Below are 19,380 nucleotides of genomic sequence, written 5' to 3' on the forward strand. Positions count from 1 at the left end.
TTAGCCAATGTTGCAGATTTGAATCCTGCATTCATCCTAAATACTTTGAATAAGCAGTCCGTGCCAGCCAATGATCACCTGTACACGAGTTCCATGTTATCCCAGTTTTGCATCCTACATACTAGGGTCTATTTACAGAAGCCAATTAATCTACATACCTCCATGTCTCTGCAATGTGGGAGGAAATCAGAGCACCCAGAGGAAGCACACGTGGTCACAGCAAGAACTTACAGAGGAACTCTGTACAGACAGCACCCATAATAGCATTGAACCCAAGTCTCTGGCACCATAGGGCAGCAGCTCAACCGCCGCGCTGCAAATGCCAGTGAATGTTGTACACGTATCTGCCTCCAGCACTTCCTCAGGCCGTATGTTCCACAGTGCAACCTTGCTCATGATAAAATAAATATTTCTCAGATCCCCTTTAAACCTCTTACACATGTCCTCCGCTTTTGAAACATAACTATAAAGGGGAGAAGTTTCTAACTATGTATGCACTGCATAATTTTACACTCTTCTATCAGATCCTTAATCTCCTCTCTCCAATGGAAGACAACCTCATTTTATCCAATGTATTTCACAACTAAAATGCTCCATGTTAAATCTCCTCTGCTTCCTCTCCAATGCACGCTTATGGAGGAGTGACCTGAACAGCAGATGATAATCCATCTTAAATTACTTTAAAAGTTGTACCAGGATCTCCATGCTCTTATATTCTATGTCCAAGTTAATGAAGGCCAGCATTCCATATGGTTTGTTCACCATTTATTGTTATTTTTCTTATTTTATTTATTTTTTCTTATTGATCGATTGTGTTGTGATGTGTTTAAGTTGTTTATTTAACATCAACCTGCCAAAGCGACTAAAGATGGAAATTAGATACTGGCTATAATCTTGCACATTTACATGTATATGTTTATTAATATGCACTGTCCTTGTTTAAATAACATTTTAAATAAATAAATTAAATTAATATATATATATATATCTACCTGTGCTGCACCTTTATGGATATACAGACCGATATCTTTCTATTCTCAATATTCCCAAGGACCCTGCCATTCATAGTACTTATCCTACTCTTATTAGACCTCCAGAATGCATCATCCTGCATATATTGGGATTAAATTGCATCTGCCATTACGTCATCTAATTTAATAGCACATCAATATGTTCCCCGATGTTGGAGGAGTCCAGAACTATGGGCCACCGTTTAAGAATAAGGGGTGGGCCATTTAGAACTGAGAAGAGAAAAAACTTTTTCACCCAGAGAGTTATGAATTTGTGAAATTATCTGCCTCAGAATGCAGTGGAGGCTGACTCACTAGATGCATTCAAAAGAGAGTTAGCTAGAGCTCTTAAGGCCAGCGGAATCAAGGGATATGGGGAGAAGGCAAGAACGGGGTACTGATTGTGGATGATCACCAATTATCGCATTGAATGGTGGTGGGGGCTCAATGTGCTGAATGGCCTACTCCTGCACATATTTAATATATATATATATTGGTCTGTAACCTAGAACTATCCTCCTCACTATCTACAATATTATCAACAGATCTTTCATGTGCCTTAAATGATGTGTCAAACCATTCCTTTAAACCTTTTGCCTACAACTGGATAGAATAGAGTAGAATTGAATGAGAAACATCCCTCACATTTTGACAAGAAAAAAGCATTGAAGGAAGAGGATGCAAATTCTTGATATCCCCTGGCTCTCTTTCTTTGAAGAAGTGTCTTCTTCTTTAAGGTCTCACTTTAATGGGAATTTTATACAAAGCACGGGGCAGCATAGTGGTACAACTAGTTGCCTGGGTTTCAACAACTAAGTTACAGAGATAGGTTGAATAAGTTAGGTCTTTATTCTCTGGAGCGCAGAAGGTTAAGGGGGGACCAGATAGAGGTCTTTAAAATGATGAGAGGGATAGACAGAGTTGATGTGGACAAGCTTTTCCCTTTGAGAATAGGGAAGATTCAAACAAGAGGACATGACTTCAGAATTAAGGGACAGAAGTTTAGGGGTAATATGAGGGGGAACTTCTTTACGCAGAGAGTGGTGGCGGTGTGGAATGAGCTCCCAGTGGAAGTGGTGGAGGCAGGTTCATTAGTATCATTTAAAAATAAATTGGATAGGCATATGGATGAGAAGGGAATGGAGGGTTATGGTACGAGTGCAGGCAGGTGGGACTAAGGGGAAAAAAATTTGTTCGGCATGGACTTGTAGGGCCGAGATGGCCTGTTTCCGTGCTGTAATTGTTATATGTTATATATGTTAGTAGGATTGCTGCCTCATTGTGCCAATGATCCTGACCTCCTATGCTGTCTGTGCGGAGCTTGCATGTTTTCCTTATAATTCCATTGGGTTTCTCTGAATACTTTGTTATGGAATTGATGTGAACGGGGGACAATAACATAGAAAACGTTGGTGGGGGAATGAGATTGCTCTGTGATCTAGAATAGGCCAAATCTGCCAAATTGCTTCCCTCTACGTTCTAAAAGAAACATGGAAGCATTCCTTAAAGGTCCATCCTACCCACTTCTTTAGTTCAATGTCTTGTTTATGTCTGATTGCTTTCTTATGAAGTTTATCGGAATGTTTTACTCTGTTAAGGGCTAATCTTTTTTCGGAGCTGACCAATGTTATTGGTATTGCTATCCATCAACAATTATCATCTTTGAATGCATCTGCCAGAGTGAGGCCCTTTCCAGAACATAATTAGGACATCAGATATGTCCAGGCCTAATCAGTGTTCCTCAATGGGAATAGCTGATTTATCCTAAATGCAACGATTTATTTTGTGTGTGTGTTGCCAGATTCTGTTTAGTCACTATAGCTTATTTAGTATATTCTAATTTAAAAAGGCAGAGAAAGAAGAAATCAGTTATCAATGGAAAGACTAGCACAAACTTTACCATTCCAAGTGTCCATCTTGCTGTTGCATTAATATTTAAGTTTATCACCTAAAGGCAACAACCATTCTCTTCCAGAGTTCTTACCTATTGGAATCTTTCCTGCATTATTCCAGAACACTGCTGGCAACATCTTGATTGCAAATATGAAGAATAAACTTCAAGAAAGGGCTTTTCTAGTTATAAACAAAATTGTCTCTACACATCGAACTGATTACAATGTTGGAATAGTCTTAAAGTATGCTCTCTTTTCCAAATCTGTTGTAGGGTGAGACTTGGTATCATTTTTTAAATTTATATATTCCTCTATGAAAAATCAAGGAATATTTTCAAAAGTAGGGGGGCTGTGCAAAAACAATTTGTTGCTGCTTTATTTGTAAGAGCTATTGTTTCATTCGAAGCATTTTAGATTAACAGCTAATTAGCCCATTCATGGACAAATTGGGCCAAAGGACTTGGTTCTGTGCTGTATAATTCTGTGACTGAATTATGTGACTGTAACATGCATCTGAAACCCAGATGCATGTTATTCCCACACAGGTTGGAGGGTGTGTGGAAAGAACTGTCTGAGGAAGTGGTAAAGATAGGGCAATCATAACCTTTAAAATACATCTGGACAGGTTCACAGATGGGAAAGATACAAAGGATTATGGGCCAAGTACAGACAAATGAGATTAGCTTAGTAAGACATATTTTTGAGCATGGACAAGTTGGGCCAAAGGACTTGGTTCTCTATGCTGTATAATTTTGTGACTCTGTCAATGACAACTAATGGCATTGGTTAGTACAGGTGCACAACCTTTTATCCGGTGTTCCAGAAACCGAAAAGCTCCGAAAACCGGCCATTTTTTCCAGATGTCGTCTGCGCACCAAAGCTCGCGTTTGGCGCCAAACTTGACCCAAAACGACCCACGGTCAACCCAGGTCTGTACTACTGTAGCGGCTGCCTCCTCCCTGGAGACCGGGAGACGCTTAAACATCTGTAAATCATTGCTTAAATGTTAGTCAGTTAGTTTGGAGGGCTTTTATGTGAAGGGGGGGTGAAGGGGTAAACTTTAATTCTTAGTCCCCTACCTGGTCGGAGAGGCGGGGAGAGGTCAATGCCTTACCGGGTCGCCGTGCAGTAAGCTCCGCAGCGCTGTGGCCGTTGGGGCTGCGGGCGGCGCCAGTTGTAGTTCCGACCCCGGCAACTCTACCCCTGGCTGCGAGGCTCTCCAAATCCAGCGCGGCCCGCGGCCGGACGCCCCAGCTCCGCAAATGTCGGGAGTCGGCAGCGTCGCAGCGCTGGGAAACCAGCGGGGTGCGGGCAATGCCTTACCGGGTCACCGTGCGGCAAGCTCCGGAGCGCTGTGGCCGCCGACACACAACATCGCGGAGCGTCGCTGGATTTGGAGCCGCGCAGCCAGGGGTAGAGTTGCCGGGATTGGAGCTCCAACCGGCGCCGCCCGCGGCCGGACGGAGCCCCCAACTCCGCGGCTCCAAATCCAGCGACTCTCCGCGATGTTGTGTGTCGGCGGCCACAGCGTTCCGGAGCTTGCCGCACGGCGACCCGGTAAGGCATTGCCCGCTCCCCGCTGGTATCCCAGCGCTGCGACGCTGCCGACTCCCGACATTCTCGGAGCTGGGACGTCCGGCCGCGGGCCGCGCTGGATTTGGAGCGCCTCGCAGCCAGGGGTAGAGTTGCCGGGGTCGGAGCTCCAACCGGCGCCGCCCGAGGCCGGACGGAGCCCCCAGCTCCGCGAGGTTGGGAGTCGCCGACCAGGTAGGGGACTAAGAATTAAAGTTTCCCCCTTCACCCCGACTCCACCACCACCACATAATATCCCTCCAAACTAACTGACTAACATTTATGCAATGATTCTCCCGGTCACCCGGGAGGAGGCAGCAGCTCCAGACTTTTCAAGCCGCCCGCGCTACCTACCTAATCTACGCTAAAAATCTTCCATTCTGAAATCCGAAAATGTCCGAAATCCGACAAGTGTCTGGTCCCAAGGCTTTCGGATAAAAGGTTGTGCACCTGTATTGGGCTTCTTAGGATTTTCGACTGATAGCCCTTTCCTTCAGGGAACCATGTCTTTTTGGAGATCAAGAGAATATTTTTCCAGAAATACCTTATAGACACTTACAGACTACAATTAAAAGCTTTAGTTTAGTTTAGTTTAGTTTAGTTTAGTTTAGTTTAGTTTAGTTTAGTTTAGGAAAGAACTGCCCATGCTCGTTTAAATCGAAGGTGAACACAAAATGCTGGAGTAACTCAGGAATGGGTGACATTTCAGGTCTGAGGAAGGGTCTTGACCCAAAACATCACCCATTCCTTCTCTCCAGAGATGCTGCCTGTCCATTTAGTTTAGTTTAGGTTAGTTTAATTTAGTGATAGAGCATAGAAACATGCCCTTCGGCCGGCATACGATCACAAGGCAAATGTGTAAACTCCACAAAGACAGCACTCAAGGTGACAATCAAGCCCGTGTTTCTGGCGCTGTGAGTTCTACCAGCTGTGCCAATTTGCCTTCCATTTCTCTACCCATTTCTGTAGCTGATCTATAACGGCGCCATTTTCAATTGTGAAGCGGCTGAGGGGCCTCCTCCAACTGCGCAGGCACAGATGGTCGTAAATATACAGGTGCATACTTTTTTTCCGCAAAACATACCACGGGCCTGATTGGACCCCTTTCCATCTCCCCACGTGTGCGTAGTGGGCCCGGCACCCGCTCATGTGCAGTTGGGGCGGCAGTCGCACATACGCATTTGGGGAAGATTTACCGGGCTGGGAAATTTCCTGAAATTATTTAATTTCCCTAAAATTACTGTAAGACAACCAGAATTTCGGGTAATTTCCTTCAAAGTGGAAACACTGGGTCGGCGTGGACTCGGTCGGCTGAAGGGCTTGTTTCCATACGGTATCTCTACATTAAACTAAAACTAAACTAAATGGCAGATGGAGTTTAATCTGAGTGAGTGTAAGGTGTTGTACTTTGGGAGGTCAAATATAAGAGAAGAACATACAATTAATGATATATACCTTTAACAGCATTGATGTACAGAAGGATCTTGGGGTCGAAATCCATAATTACCTGAAAATGGCAGCACAAGTAGATAGTGTGATAAAGGAGGCATGTGATAAGCTAGCTTTCATAGGTCGGGCTTTGATTCAGCTACATTTGCAGTATTGTGTGCAGTTCTGGTTGCCCCATTACAGGTAGGATGTGGAGGCTCTGGAAAGGATGCAGAGGAAGTTTACCAGAATTATGACTGGATTACAGGGTATTGGCTGCAGGGACAGGTTGGACAGACTTGAATTGTTTTCTTGTAAATGCTGGAGATTATGGCTTGACCTGATGGAAATATATTAAATTATGGGAAGCATAGATAGGGGACAGTCAGAACCTTTTTCCCTGGATGGGAAATCAAATACTAGAGGGCATAGCTTGAAGGTGAGAAAGGCAAAGTTTAAAGGAGATACTGTATGTGGGGCAACTTGTTTACACAGAACGTGTTGCTGAGGTTGGTGGTTGAGGCCGATATGATAGTGCCATTTAGGAATTTTTTGGATAGGCATATGTATATGCAGGGAATGGAGGGATATGGATTATGTGCAGGTTGATAAGAGATGTTCTTAGGAGTGATGTTTGGCACAGCCATTGTGGGCCAAAGGGCCTGTTCTTATGCTGTTCTTATTCTAGGTTATGTGTTTTATCATGTAGGGACATTGATAAGCTTTATTAGTGAATACATCAATGTGCTGGGACCAGGATATATCTTCAGAGATATGCACACCCAATAATATGAAACTCTCCACCGCTGTCCTGTCAATGTTCATGGATTCCCTGCTTTCCCTTGCAGGCATCAACAATTAGCTCCTTGGTCTTGCTAACTTTGAAAGCAAGATTGCTTTTCTGGCACCATTCAATCAGATTATCATTCTCCCTCCTGTACTCTGACTCATCGTTACCTGGTATTCGTCCAACAAAGGTTAATTTTGTTGGATGATCATAATACGGATAATATTATGGGGATGGTAGCTAATTGGAAGGGTGATTGGAGGTTTTAAATTATCTTTGACTGCTTAAACCATTCTGAATATATCTCTCACATGTAAATTATTCAATCTGAATAAATGTTCTCATTAGGAGTTTGATCTGAGTGCATTTAAATATTTAAATCTCGTTGAATAGTAAAATTTGGTCTAAATGTTTTTCTTTTTGTCAAAGTACGGGATTGATGTCCTGTGAAATGCCAAATTTTACTGATTCGCATATTTATGATTTTTGGCATTTTTTTCTATTTATTTGTGTAATGCTTTTTTCGTGACTGTTGAAATGTTTCCTCAGAGCCAAAAGGTTATTTTGCTTTTAAAAATGTCTGCATCCACACACATTTGAAGGAGCACTATATAATATTGTCAAACATTAATCCTAACATTTTCGACTGAAACTCAGGGCAATGAGATTGTTGTTGCTGCCTTGCATGTGGAAATTAATTGCATGGTTTTGAATTTTCTCCCCTCATAGAATCGTGCAATAAGGAAGGGGGCCACAGTTATTTTGCCTGTACTGGATGTTTGCAAGTGGAATCTAATTAATTCCACTAATCTAATTATTTCCCCCACCCCAGATCCCCTCTCCCCCTCCTATAGTCATGATTTGGTGAACTGACAGCACCAACTCTCTTTTGTTTATACCCCCAGAGCAACTTGCAGAATATTCTTTGAGATTTTTTTGATAGGAGCTATTGCATATAATAAGAGCCTAATTCATTGATATGGCCGTTACTGGGTGGCCTCAACTGTCAACGCAAAATGAGAAATTAGAAAAACAATTTTGGTACGTTACATCCCAAACTAATAAAAGCTATCATAGAAACATGGAACCAATATGAAAAAAGACAGAAATAAGAGACTTAGCCTTCCAAGCTTGATCTGTCATTTGAGGTGGTCATGGCTGATGATTCACTTCAAGACCCTGTTTCCCCATTTTCACTAAAATCCTTTGATTACTTTAGCATTAAGAAATGTATCTACTCTTTGTTAAATGGATGTAATGACTTAGCCATTCTGCCTTCTGTGGTAGAAAATTCTGCCAGTTTTACTCCCCTCTGGATAAAGGTTTTAAATGGCATACTTTGAATTCTGATGCTGTGACTCTTTGTTTTGGATTCTCCCATCATTGGAAACATCTTCCCTGTATCTGGTCAGATGAGAACCAGTAGAATATATGGGCTTCTATGAGATCTGCTCTCTTTCTTGTAAAATCAATTGACTATATACTTAATCAATCCATTCTTGCTCACACATTCATCCTGACATCCCAGGAATCTATATTGTTAGCCATAGTCGCACAACGTACAAGATATTTCAGTTTTATAAAAAACAACAGAAATTCAATATCTTTGAGTCTACATAATCGTCAACTGAGTCTTTCGATTTGAAATGGGAGGAAGTACATGTGGAACTGTTAGCCTTTCAGAATGATATAAATTAATGAAAAGCAGGTATTAAAAACTTCAAGACAATAGTCTTGTCATCACTTGATATTCATTTCACACAGGCTAAAACTGAAACAATATATAGATAGTTATAAAGAAGATAGACACAAAATGCTGGACTAACTCAGCGGGACAGGCAGCATCTCTGTAGAGAAGGAATGGGTGATATTTCGGGTTGAGACCCATCTTCCTCGACCTGAAACGCACATATTCCTTCCCTCCAGAGATGCCGCCTGTCCCGCTGAGTTACTCCAGCATTTTGCATCTCTCTTCGCTTTAAACCAACATCTGCAGTTCCTTCCTACACGATGGATAGTTATGCTGCAGGTAGCTATGTCTCAACTAATTAAATCAATGGGGGAAAAGATCGGATTGATTATTTAATGACTGTTCATCCTCAATCCTTGTTGGTGTTCAAATAATCAGTTGCCAATGTGACTTTGCCAAATTAGTGTAATTTAATGCAAAAAATTGTAATACCTCGAGTAACAAGAATGTATGTATATGATGGGTTTCATTAGTGATGAAGAAAGTTGACACAAAATGCTGGAGTAACTCAGCGGGACAGGCAGCATTTCTTGATAGAAGGTTACTCCAGCATTTTGTGTCCACCATGCTGCTCTTACTACAGATATCCTGACTTTCTTTTAAACAAAATCCTTTTTTTTAAACTTGTTTTACACTGCTCATGACAAAAATCCAATAATATCACATTATTATTGTCCAGGCCTCTTTGTTGGAGGAGAAAACTTGCTTTATGCAATAGAGGAGGATCCTACATAAGCAATGGAAAAATCAGCATGGATTTATGAAGGGGAAATCCTGCTTGACTAATCTTGTGGAATTTTTGAGGATGCGACAAGTAAATTGGATGAAGGAGAGTCAGTGGGTGTAGTGTATCTGGACTTTAAGACTCCAGGTCACAGGCAGTTAGAAGGCAAAATTAGAGCACATGGTATTGGGGGTATTGACATGGATAGAGAATTGATTGGCAGACAGGAAACAAAGAGTAGGAATAAACAGGTCCCTGTCAGAATGGCAGGCAGTGGCGAGTGGAGTGCCGCAAGGCTCGGTGCTGGGACTACAACTATTTTCAATATACTAGACAGGTTCACACGGGAGGGCTGGTCCCCCAACATAATATTCCACCTCTCCACCAATTCCAATATTGATGGGGGTGGGGGGGTTCTGGAGCGCTAACATGGGTGTTGGAGGTCAAGTCAAGTCAAGCACAGTGACTGCAAGGTCAACAATCCATTTCAATCCATTTCATGTCAAGTCAATCCATTTCAAGTCAAATCAAGTCAAGTACAGGGCAGGTGGGGCCAGCCGACAATACAATCCATTTGGTTTCATTTCAACTGAGCTCAAGCAAAGCAAAGGCAAGGCAAAAGCAAAACACAGGGCAGGCGGGGCCAGCCAACAAAACAATCCATTTGCTTTCATTACAGGTGAGCTCAAGCAAAGCAAAGGCAAAGCAAAATATGTAAGGAGACAGCAGATATTAGTAGTAAGCACAAGGTAGTGATTGAGGAAGATTTCAATTTTCCACACATATACTGGGAAACACATTCTGTAAAAGGGCTGCATGGTTTGGAGTTTGTAAAATGTGTGCAGGATAGTTTTTTGCAGCAATACATAGAGGTACCTACCAGAGAAGGGGCAGTGCTGGACCTCCTGTTAGGAAATGGGACAGGTCTGTTGACGGAGGTATGTGTTGGGGAGCACTTCGGGTCCAGTGATCACAATACCATTAGTTTCAATATAATTATGGAGAGGATCAGTACTGGACCAAGGATTGAGATTTTTGATTGGAAAAAGGCTAACTTTGAGAAGATGCGAAAGTATTTAAAAGGAGTGAATTGGGATATTTTGTTTTATGGGAAGAATGTAGTAGAGAAATGGAGAACATTTAAAGGTGACATTTTAAGAGTACAGAATCTTTATGTCCCTGTTCAGTTGAAAGGAAAGAGTAATATTTGGAAAGAGCCATGGTTTTCAAGGGAAATTGGTCACGGTTCGGAAAAAGAGAGAGATCTATAATAAATATAGGCAGCATGGTGGAAATGTGGTGCTTGAGGAGTATAAAGAATGTAAAAAGATTCTTAAGAAAGAAATTAGAAAAGCTAAAAGAAGATATGATGTTGCTTTGGCAAGTAAGGTGAAAGTAAATCCAAAGGGTTTTTACAGCTTTATTAATAGCAAAAGGATAACGAGGGATAAAATTGGTCCATTGGAGAGACAGAGTGGACAGCTATCTGCAGAGCCAAAAGAGATGCGGGAGATATTGAACAATTTATTTTCTTCGGTATTCACCAAGGAGAAGGATATTGAATAATGCGAGGTAAGGGAAACAAGTAGGGTAGCTATAGAAACTATGAGGATCAAAGAAGAGGAAGTACCGACATTTTTGAAAAATATAAAAGTGGATAAGTCTCCAGGTCCTGACAGGATATCCCCTAGGACATTGAGGGAAGTTAGTGTAGAAATTGCAGGGGCCATGACAGAAATATTTCAAATGTCATTAGAAACGGGAATAGTGCCGGAGGATTGGCGTACTGCACATGTTGTTCTATTGTTTAAAAAGGGTTCTAAGAGTAAATCTAGAAATTATAGACCTGTTAGTTTGACGTCAATGGTGGGCAAATTAATGGAAAGGATACTTAGAGATAATATATATAATCATCTGGATAAACAGGGTCTGATTAAGAACAGTCAACATGGATTTGTGCCTGGAAGGTCATGTTTGACTAATCTTCTTGAATTTTTTGAAGAGGTTACTAGGGAAATTGATGAGGGTAAAGCAGTGGATGTTGTCTATATGGACTTCAGTAAAGCCTTTGACAATGTTCCACATGGAAGGTTGGTTAAGAAGGTTCAATTGTTGGGTATTAATAGTGGAGTAGCATGATTGATTCAACAGTTGCTGAATAGGAGATACCAGAGAGTAATGGTGGATAACTGTTTGTCAGGTTGGAGGCCAGTGACTAGTGGGGTGCCTCAGGGATCTGTGTTGGGTCCACTGTTGTTTGTCATATACCTCAATGATCTAGATGATGGTGTGGTAAATTGGATTAGTAAGTATGCAGATGATACTAAGATAGGTGGTGTTATGGATAATTAAGTAGATTTTCAAAGCCTACAGAGAGATTTAGGCCATTTGGAAGAGTGGGCTGAAAGATGGCAGATGGAATTTAATGCTGATAAGTGTGAGGTGCTACATCTTGGCAGGACAAATCAAAATAGGACGTACATGGCAAATGGTAACAAATTGAGGAATGCAGTTGAACAGAGGGATCTAGGAATAACTGCATAGTTCCCTGAAGGTGGAATCTCATGTAGATAGGGTGGTAAAGAAAGCTTTTGGTGTGCTGGTCTTTATAAATCAGAGCATTGAGTATAGAAGTTGGGATGTAATGTTAAAATTGTACAAGGCCTTGGTGTGGCCAATTCTGGAATATGGTGTACAATTCTGGTCGCCAAATTATAGGAAAGATGTCAACAAAATAGAGAGAGTACAGAGGAGATTTACTAGAATGTCGACTGGGTTTCAGCACTTAAGTTACAGAGAAAGGTTGAACAAGATAGGTCTTTATTCTTTGGAGCGCAGAAGGTTAAGGGGGGTCTTGATAGAGGTCTTTTAAAATATGAGAGGGATAGACAGAGTTGACGTGGGTAAGCTTTTTCCATTGCGAGCAGGGAAGATTCAAACAAGAGGACATGATTTGAGAATTTAGGGACAAAAGTTTAGGGGCAACTTGAGGGGGAACCTCTTTACTCAGAGAGTGGTAGCTGTGTGGAATGAACTTCCAGTGGAAGTGGTGAAGGCAGGTTCGTTTTTATCATTTAAAAATAAATTGGATAGGTATATGGATGGGAAAGGAATGGAGGGTTATGGTCTGAGTGCAGGTAGATGGCACTAGGTGAGAGTAAGTGTTCGGCATGGACTAGAAGGGCCGAGATGGCCTGTTTCCGTGCTGTAATTGTTATATGGTTATATGGTTAAAAGCAAAAGCTCAGGGCAGGCCAAACAACTCATTTCTTTCCATTTCCATTTCCATTTCAATTTCAAGCATAGGACAGGCCAAGCAACTCATTTCATTTCATTAAGGGCTAACAAATAATTTATTGCAAGCACATTAATGGTTAACAAATGATCATTCATAGCAAGCACATTACTGGCTAACAAATCATTTATTGCAAGCACATAAAGGGTTAACCACATGAAGCACATAACCACATAAACCACATAACCACATAAACCACATAAAGCACATAAAGGGAAGACTCACGGTTCAGTTGACTCACAGCAGAATCACAGTTGTGGCCTCTCCCTCGTGATCTTACATGACTGACTCACATCCAGGCATCCGGGGTTTTATAGTCCTGCCTCCCCCCCCTTACCTTCATCATGATGATTGACAGGCGAGAGGACCAATCTGACCTCAAGATTTTTTAAACATTCATAACTTTTTTATTGTTTATCGATCAGAATAATCCTCGGGGCAGCCTCAGTGGAGGAGGTCTGTGAGTAAGATGGCCAAAAACCATAGCGATATATGGTAGTGTTTTTTCTAAAATCAATATAAAGCGCAGACAGGAAGTGGTCTAGATGAAACTTTTAGTTATATAGACATTAATGATTTAGATGATGGGAGTAAACGTAACACTAGCAAATTTGCAGGTGACACAAAGCTGGGTGGCAGTATGAACTGTGAAGAGGATGCTAGGAGGTTGCAGACTGACTTGGACAGGTTGAGTGAGTGGGCAGATGCATGGTAGATGCAGTACAATGTTGGTAAATGGAAGGTTATCCACTTTGGCGGCAAAAACAAGGAGGCAGATTATTATCTCAATGGTGTCAGATTAGGAAAAAGGGAAGTGCAACGAGACCTGTGTGTCCTTATACACCAGTCACTGAAAGTAAACATGCAGGCGCAGCAGGCAGTGAAGAAAGCTAACTGCATGTTGGCCTATGTCCAGAGGATTTGAGTATAGGAGTAAATAGGTCCTTCTGCAGTTGTACATGGCGCTGGTGAGACCACATCTGAAGTATTGTGTGCCGTTTTGGTCTCCTAATTTGAGGTAGGACATCCTTGCTATTGAGGCAGTGGAGCGTAGGTTCACAAGGTTAATCCCCGGGATGGCGGGACTGTCATATGAGGAAAGATTGGAAAGACTGGGCTTGTATTCACTGGAATTTAGAAGGATGAGAGGAGATCTTATAGAAACGTATAAAAATATAAAAGGACTGGGCAAGCTAGATGCAGGAAAAATGTTCCAATGTTGGGGGAGCAGAATCAGGGGCCATAGTCTAAGAATAAAGGGGTGGCCATTTAAAACTGAGATGAGAAAAAACTTTTTTACCCAGAGAGTTGTGAATTTGTGGAATTCTCTGTCACAGAAGGCAGTAGAGGCCAATTCACTGGATTCATTTAAAAGAGAGTTTGATAGAGCTTTAGGAGCTAGAGGAATCAATGGATATGGGGAGAAGGCACGGGTCACTAATTGTGGATGATCAGCCATGATCACAATTAATGGCAGTGCTGGCTTGAAGGGCTGAATGGCCTCCTCCTGCACCTATTTTCTATGTTTCTATGTTTCACTGTTTCTACATTAATAGCAGGTTTCATTGGTGAGGAAAATATTGAATTGGCTAAGCATTTTTCTATAATTTAAATGAACAATATTTAACCAATAGATAATAAAATCAGATTTTAGTAGAATTATTGAAGATGCTTTCATAAATTTAGATACATATGAAAATCATTTTCTGTAACAGTGCACAATCCCATTAAAGTACAAGATTGCTTTACACTAATAGATTTAATGTGCAAATACATAACATGCAAACGACCGATGATACAGTATTTGATAAATTGTTTCTTGTGAGCTACTTAATACACAATGATATTTGATTCTTTTTGGTAGGTTTTGCTATAGCATTGAGGGGGAGCATGGTTGACTATTCATTTTGCATTTTATTCATGGGACATAATTTAAACAAGCTTATGTATTTCCTTTTATTTTATTTTTTATTACAGATTATAATCTTCACAATGAACATTGGCTTGCACTTTGTATTTAATTGTAGCCAACCCTAATGTAGTTACTTGAGAAATAATTCTTGAAAGTAGAGGATGAGGTTTGAGATGATCTTTGCAGGAAAAGATCAGTCTGAAGAAGGGTCTCGACCCGAAACGTCACCCATTCCTTCTCTCCAGAGATGCTGCCTGTCCTGCTGAGTCACTCCAGCATTTGTGTCTACCTTCAATAGAAGTAGTCTATTGTCCTTAAAGAAACTTACAAAATTCTTAAGGGGTTGGACAGGTTAGATGCAGGAAGATTGTTCCCGATGTTGGGGAAGTCCAGGACAAGGGGTCACAGCTTAAGGATAAGGGGGAAATCCTTTAAAACCGAGATGAGGAGAACTTTTTTCACACAGAGAGTGGTGAATCTCTGGAACTCTCTGCCACAGAGGGTAGTTGAGGCCAGTTCATTGGCTATATTTAAGAGGGAGTTAGATGTGGCCAAGGGGATCAGAGGGTATGGAGAGAAGGCAGGTACGGGATACTGAGTTGGATGATCAGCCATGATCATATTGAATGGCGGTGCAGGCTCGAAGGGCCGAATGGCCTACTCCTGCACCTAATTTCTATGTTTCTATGTTTCTATGTTTCTATGTTAGTCACTCAGGTACCAAAAATCTGCTCACTCTCACTGATTCTAATCTACTAGGTTTTTTTTTTACATTTCATGTATGTTTCTTTTACCTATATAAACTGAAAAATAGTAACAAAAATCAAACCAAGCACAAATTATCCACTTTAAATGAAAGCGGATAATTTGGACTTGGTTTGATTTTTTTAAATTTATTTATTTTTTATTTTATTTTTATTAGAAGTACGGTAAGTTACAATAATACACAACACATGTGTCTTAATACATTTTTTGTACCGCTTCATTTTTTGAGCTTTAAAAAAAAGATAGAAGTAAAGGAAGTAAGGAAAGTGCGCAAGAGTCGTGAAGGTGCAGGAGAGTGTTGAGAAAAGAAAGCCCCTTAGAAAAGAAGTTAGAGAAGGAAGTAAAGAAAGAAAGTAGACCCTAGAAAAGAAGGAAAAAGAAAGGAGAAACAATCGCTCTATTATAACATTAAACTCCGCAGAAAGGGGACTACCAACCAAGTCTGTTTTTGTTGGGGTTTTTTTTACCCCCCGTTGCCAGATCCTGGTACCTTTTATTTATTTATTTATTTTTAAAAAAATTAATTACTATTGCACCTTATGCTTGTAATATTTCCAAAAAGGTAGACCACGTCTTTTGGATTGGTTTGATTTTTGTTAGTATTTTTCAGTGTATATAGGTAAAAGAAACATACGTGAAATGTAAAAAAAAAATAGTAGATTAGAATCAGTGGGAGTGAGCAGACTCTCAGTACCTGAGTGAATGGGAGTAGCAAGAGAATGTACAGAATAACAGGTGTAAAGAAATCTCCCGTTGTTTTATTTCATTTTTTACCATAAGGCCAAGACCTTCAAAAATTCCAGAGGGTTTTGGATGTGGCCTAGTCCATCATACTGGCCATACTCCCCACAATCAAATCCTTCTACACTTCAAACTGCCTCAGGAAAGCCGCCAACACCATGAAATGTGTTTTTCAGCCCGTTCATTCCCTCTGCTCCACTATCCTGTTGGGCAGAAGATACAAAATCTTGAAAGCACGTACCACCAGATTGAGGAACAGCTTCTACCCCACTGTTATCAGAATACTGATTGCCCTCCCATGAGCTATGGTGTAGTCCTGATATTCCAATCTACCTCACTACAAACCCTGCAACTTTTTCTTTGTACCTATAATACACTTTTAGACTCTAGTATTTTTTTTTCACACTTCTGTTATACCTGTGTATGGCTTGTTTGTTCGCATGTGCAGTATAATTTGTTTGGATAGCATCCAAAAAAATCTTCTCACTGTATCTTGGTACACGTGACAATAATATATCAATGTCAATAGCAATGCTGTTCTCAAAAACAAAACAAGAACATGTTCCCTTGGTCAACTTGTTTTTTTTTTAAATTCAATATCTTTGTATCTTCTCTCACTGGACAATTTCTAATGAATAGAACTAACTCCTTGCATATCTGGTTCCAATTCCATGCCCAGGAATACACTAACCATCGCTGTCTTCATAAAAATTAAGATACACTGTGGAAAATTAAAATGACCTTGTAATTTCTCTTATTTGCTCATGAATATCTATGTGATGTTATGCTATTATTTTAATAATGTGTGTCAACTGCAAGGGAAGTATTAATTAATGACACTGCATTATGTTACAAATTTACTCACTCTATCATTATGCATTTTCAATTGTCTCACACTATCACTTCAAGCTTTGGAAGAAGCCAAACACATCATCCTGTAACTCACGTTGCTAATATTGCCTTTTCTGATAGGATTTTCAAAAATAAAAGGGGAGTGGACGGAAGTACAAGGAACTGCAGATGATGGAATCTTGATCAAAATGCAAAGTGCTGATTTAACTTGGTGGGCCAGACAGCACCTATGAAGTTTGGGGAAAAGTCCCGACCCAAAATAAAACATCACAATGTTTTGAATACAGATGTTATAGCATCAATGTAATAGGTCTCTTCATTTTGATTATAAAAAATATTCCTTAAAGAACTCAATGGGTCAAGCAGTATCTGTGAGGCAAAGGGGTAGTCTACATTTTGTTTTGACACTGCATCGGCAATCCCTTTGCCTCCACAGATGCTGCTTGACCTACTGAGCTTTTCTAGCAGTTTTTTTAGCCCCAGATTCCAGCATTTGCAGTCACTTTGATTCTAATTGTTTAACAAATGTAATTTATATGATTGCAAAAATATCCTTTGAGTTTAGCCTGTAATTGACAATGCAAAAATATCTGGTGCTGTTATAATTCAGTCTATTCCAAATAGTTTTTATACTGAAAAAATGTTATGCACTAAAATCAATTTCATTAAATCAAAAAATAAGAATGTAAGAGCTAACTAGTGAGAGCATGAACTGACGAGTGTCTTAACATCTGCTTTGAAACATTCCTATTCTCATGTAATCATTCAGTAGCCATGACATAGCCAGCACTTTGTAGACAATAGGGTGCCTTCAATGAATGTAATCTTCAGAATCACAGTATCTCCAAGGCAGAAAATTAATGAGTGGAAGTTAAATGTCTCCTTTTCATGTGAACAAAATTGGTTTTCAAAGGATTAAGGGATTAACCCGATGTTAGCTCCCTGAAGTGACTCAAATGCCTTAATATTCATTGCAATGAAACAAGAGCACAATAACATGGACTCTAAAAAGCTACTCTTAATTTGATAGAATCTCAAATTCTCTTGATTGGGATGAAATATATACTTTGCTTTGTCAATATTCATAGAGCTAAATTTGAAAAATTTAAATAGGCTATAATTAACAATGGTAAATTTGAAGCTGCTGAAATTGATTTAAGTAAATAACCCTGTAACCTCAGTACTAATGCTTCTTCTCTTAAAAATAGTAACTGCAGCTTCAAGCTTAAGGTATGTTTAAATTATGATTTTTAGTTCTTTTTTGGTGAAATGGTATTAGAAATGAACACAACCAGAGTAGTTACATGAAACTCATCTGTGTGGGTTCTGGATTAAATTTAAATAAAGTCAACCCATCATAAGATGACTGCAGAGATCACTTAGATTAAGGGGTGAAAGAGTTACTTTGAAAAAAGAAAGTAAATGAACTAATAATGGTTGCACATTTACTTTTTCCATTAACCAGAGAAACAGTAAAATGTCCATCCAACAAATATTTACTGCTTTTTTGTGTAAAAAATAAATATGACCTGAACTCAGTAATTATTCATGATCTGTTTTTGTTTTATTCAGGCCAGTAAAATTCAAGAATTCACTAAGAGAATATGATAAGTGAGTATGAGAGTATGATAAAATAGAGTAGAAAACAAAGACATTTCTGAACTACTGAACCTTTATAATTTTTTCACTCCTTGAGCTAAGTGATCTCTGCAATCATCTTATGCTGGGCTAATATTTAAATTTATTCCAGAATTCACACAGATGAGTTGCATGTAAAGTACTCTGGTTGTGTTACGCAGTGAACAAGAAGCCATGCACAAATTGAAGTCTGGCAGTATGGTATCAAATCCCCAAATCTAGCTACAGAAAAACCTTTAATAATAAAATTAACCTTTACCTGGTTTACATCGTACACATCCAACTTTTTTTTTCTACTACATTGGGTTTATTATTTATTTATTTATTTATTTATTTTTAAAAATATATATTTTTATTAGAAGTACGGTAAATTACAATCCTACACAACACATATATCTTAATACATTTTTTGTACCGCTTCATTTTTTATGAGCTTTAAGAAAAAGGTGCCAGTAAAGAAAGTTTCATGCTTCGTGCAGTTCAAGGTGTTGTGACAATAAAACCCTTAGGGCTTTCTTAAGGAACTAAGGTGAGAAAATAGACCCTAGAAAAGAAAGAAAAAGAAAATAGAAACAATCGCTCTATTATAACCTTAAACTCCGCATAACGTGGACTACCACCCATGTCTGTTTTTGTTGTTTTACCTCCCGTTACCAGGTCCTGATACCACTTATTTATATATTTCCCTTTCTTTTTCAGTTGAACAGACTATTGACCTCATCTACTTGTTTGCATTGGTCTAGAAACAATGTAAGAACTCAATGAAACGATGAGCATCGCAATGTACCATAAAATCTAAGAGTGCATTGTTGTTCTTACCTGGAGCTGGCTTCATCGTGATTATACAACACATTCAATTTAAAGGTGGTTTTACATTTGTAAGTGTGTTTCATGTCACACTTCTTGCCTCTACAAACTGTAATCTGATAGCTTCTGAAATTCCAGCTTTTGGTATCTGGTTGCATTTCATTCTCAAGGATTGATCTTCAAGTGCTGTTAAACCAAACCAGTTAG

The sequence above is a fragment of the Leucoraja erinacea genome, chromosome 7 (assembly GCF_028641065.1).
Source record: "Leucoraja erinacea ecotype New England chromosome 7, Leri_hhj_1, whole genome shotgun sequence".
Lineage (NCBI taxonomy): Eukaryota > Metazoa > Chordata > Chondrichthyes > Rajiformes > Rajidae > Leucoraja > Leucoraja erinaceus.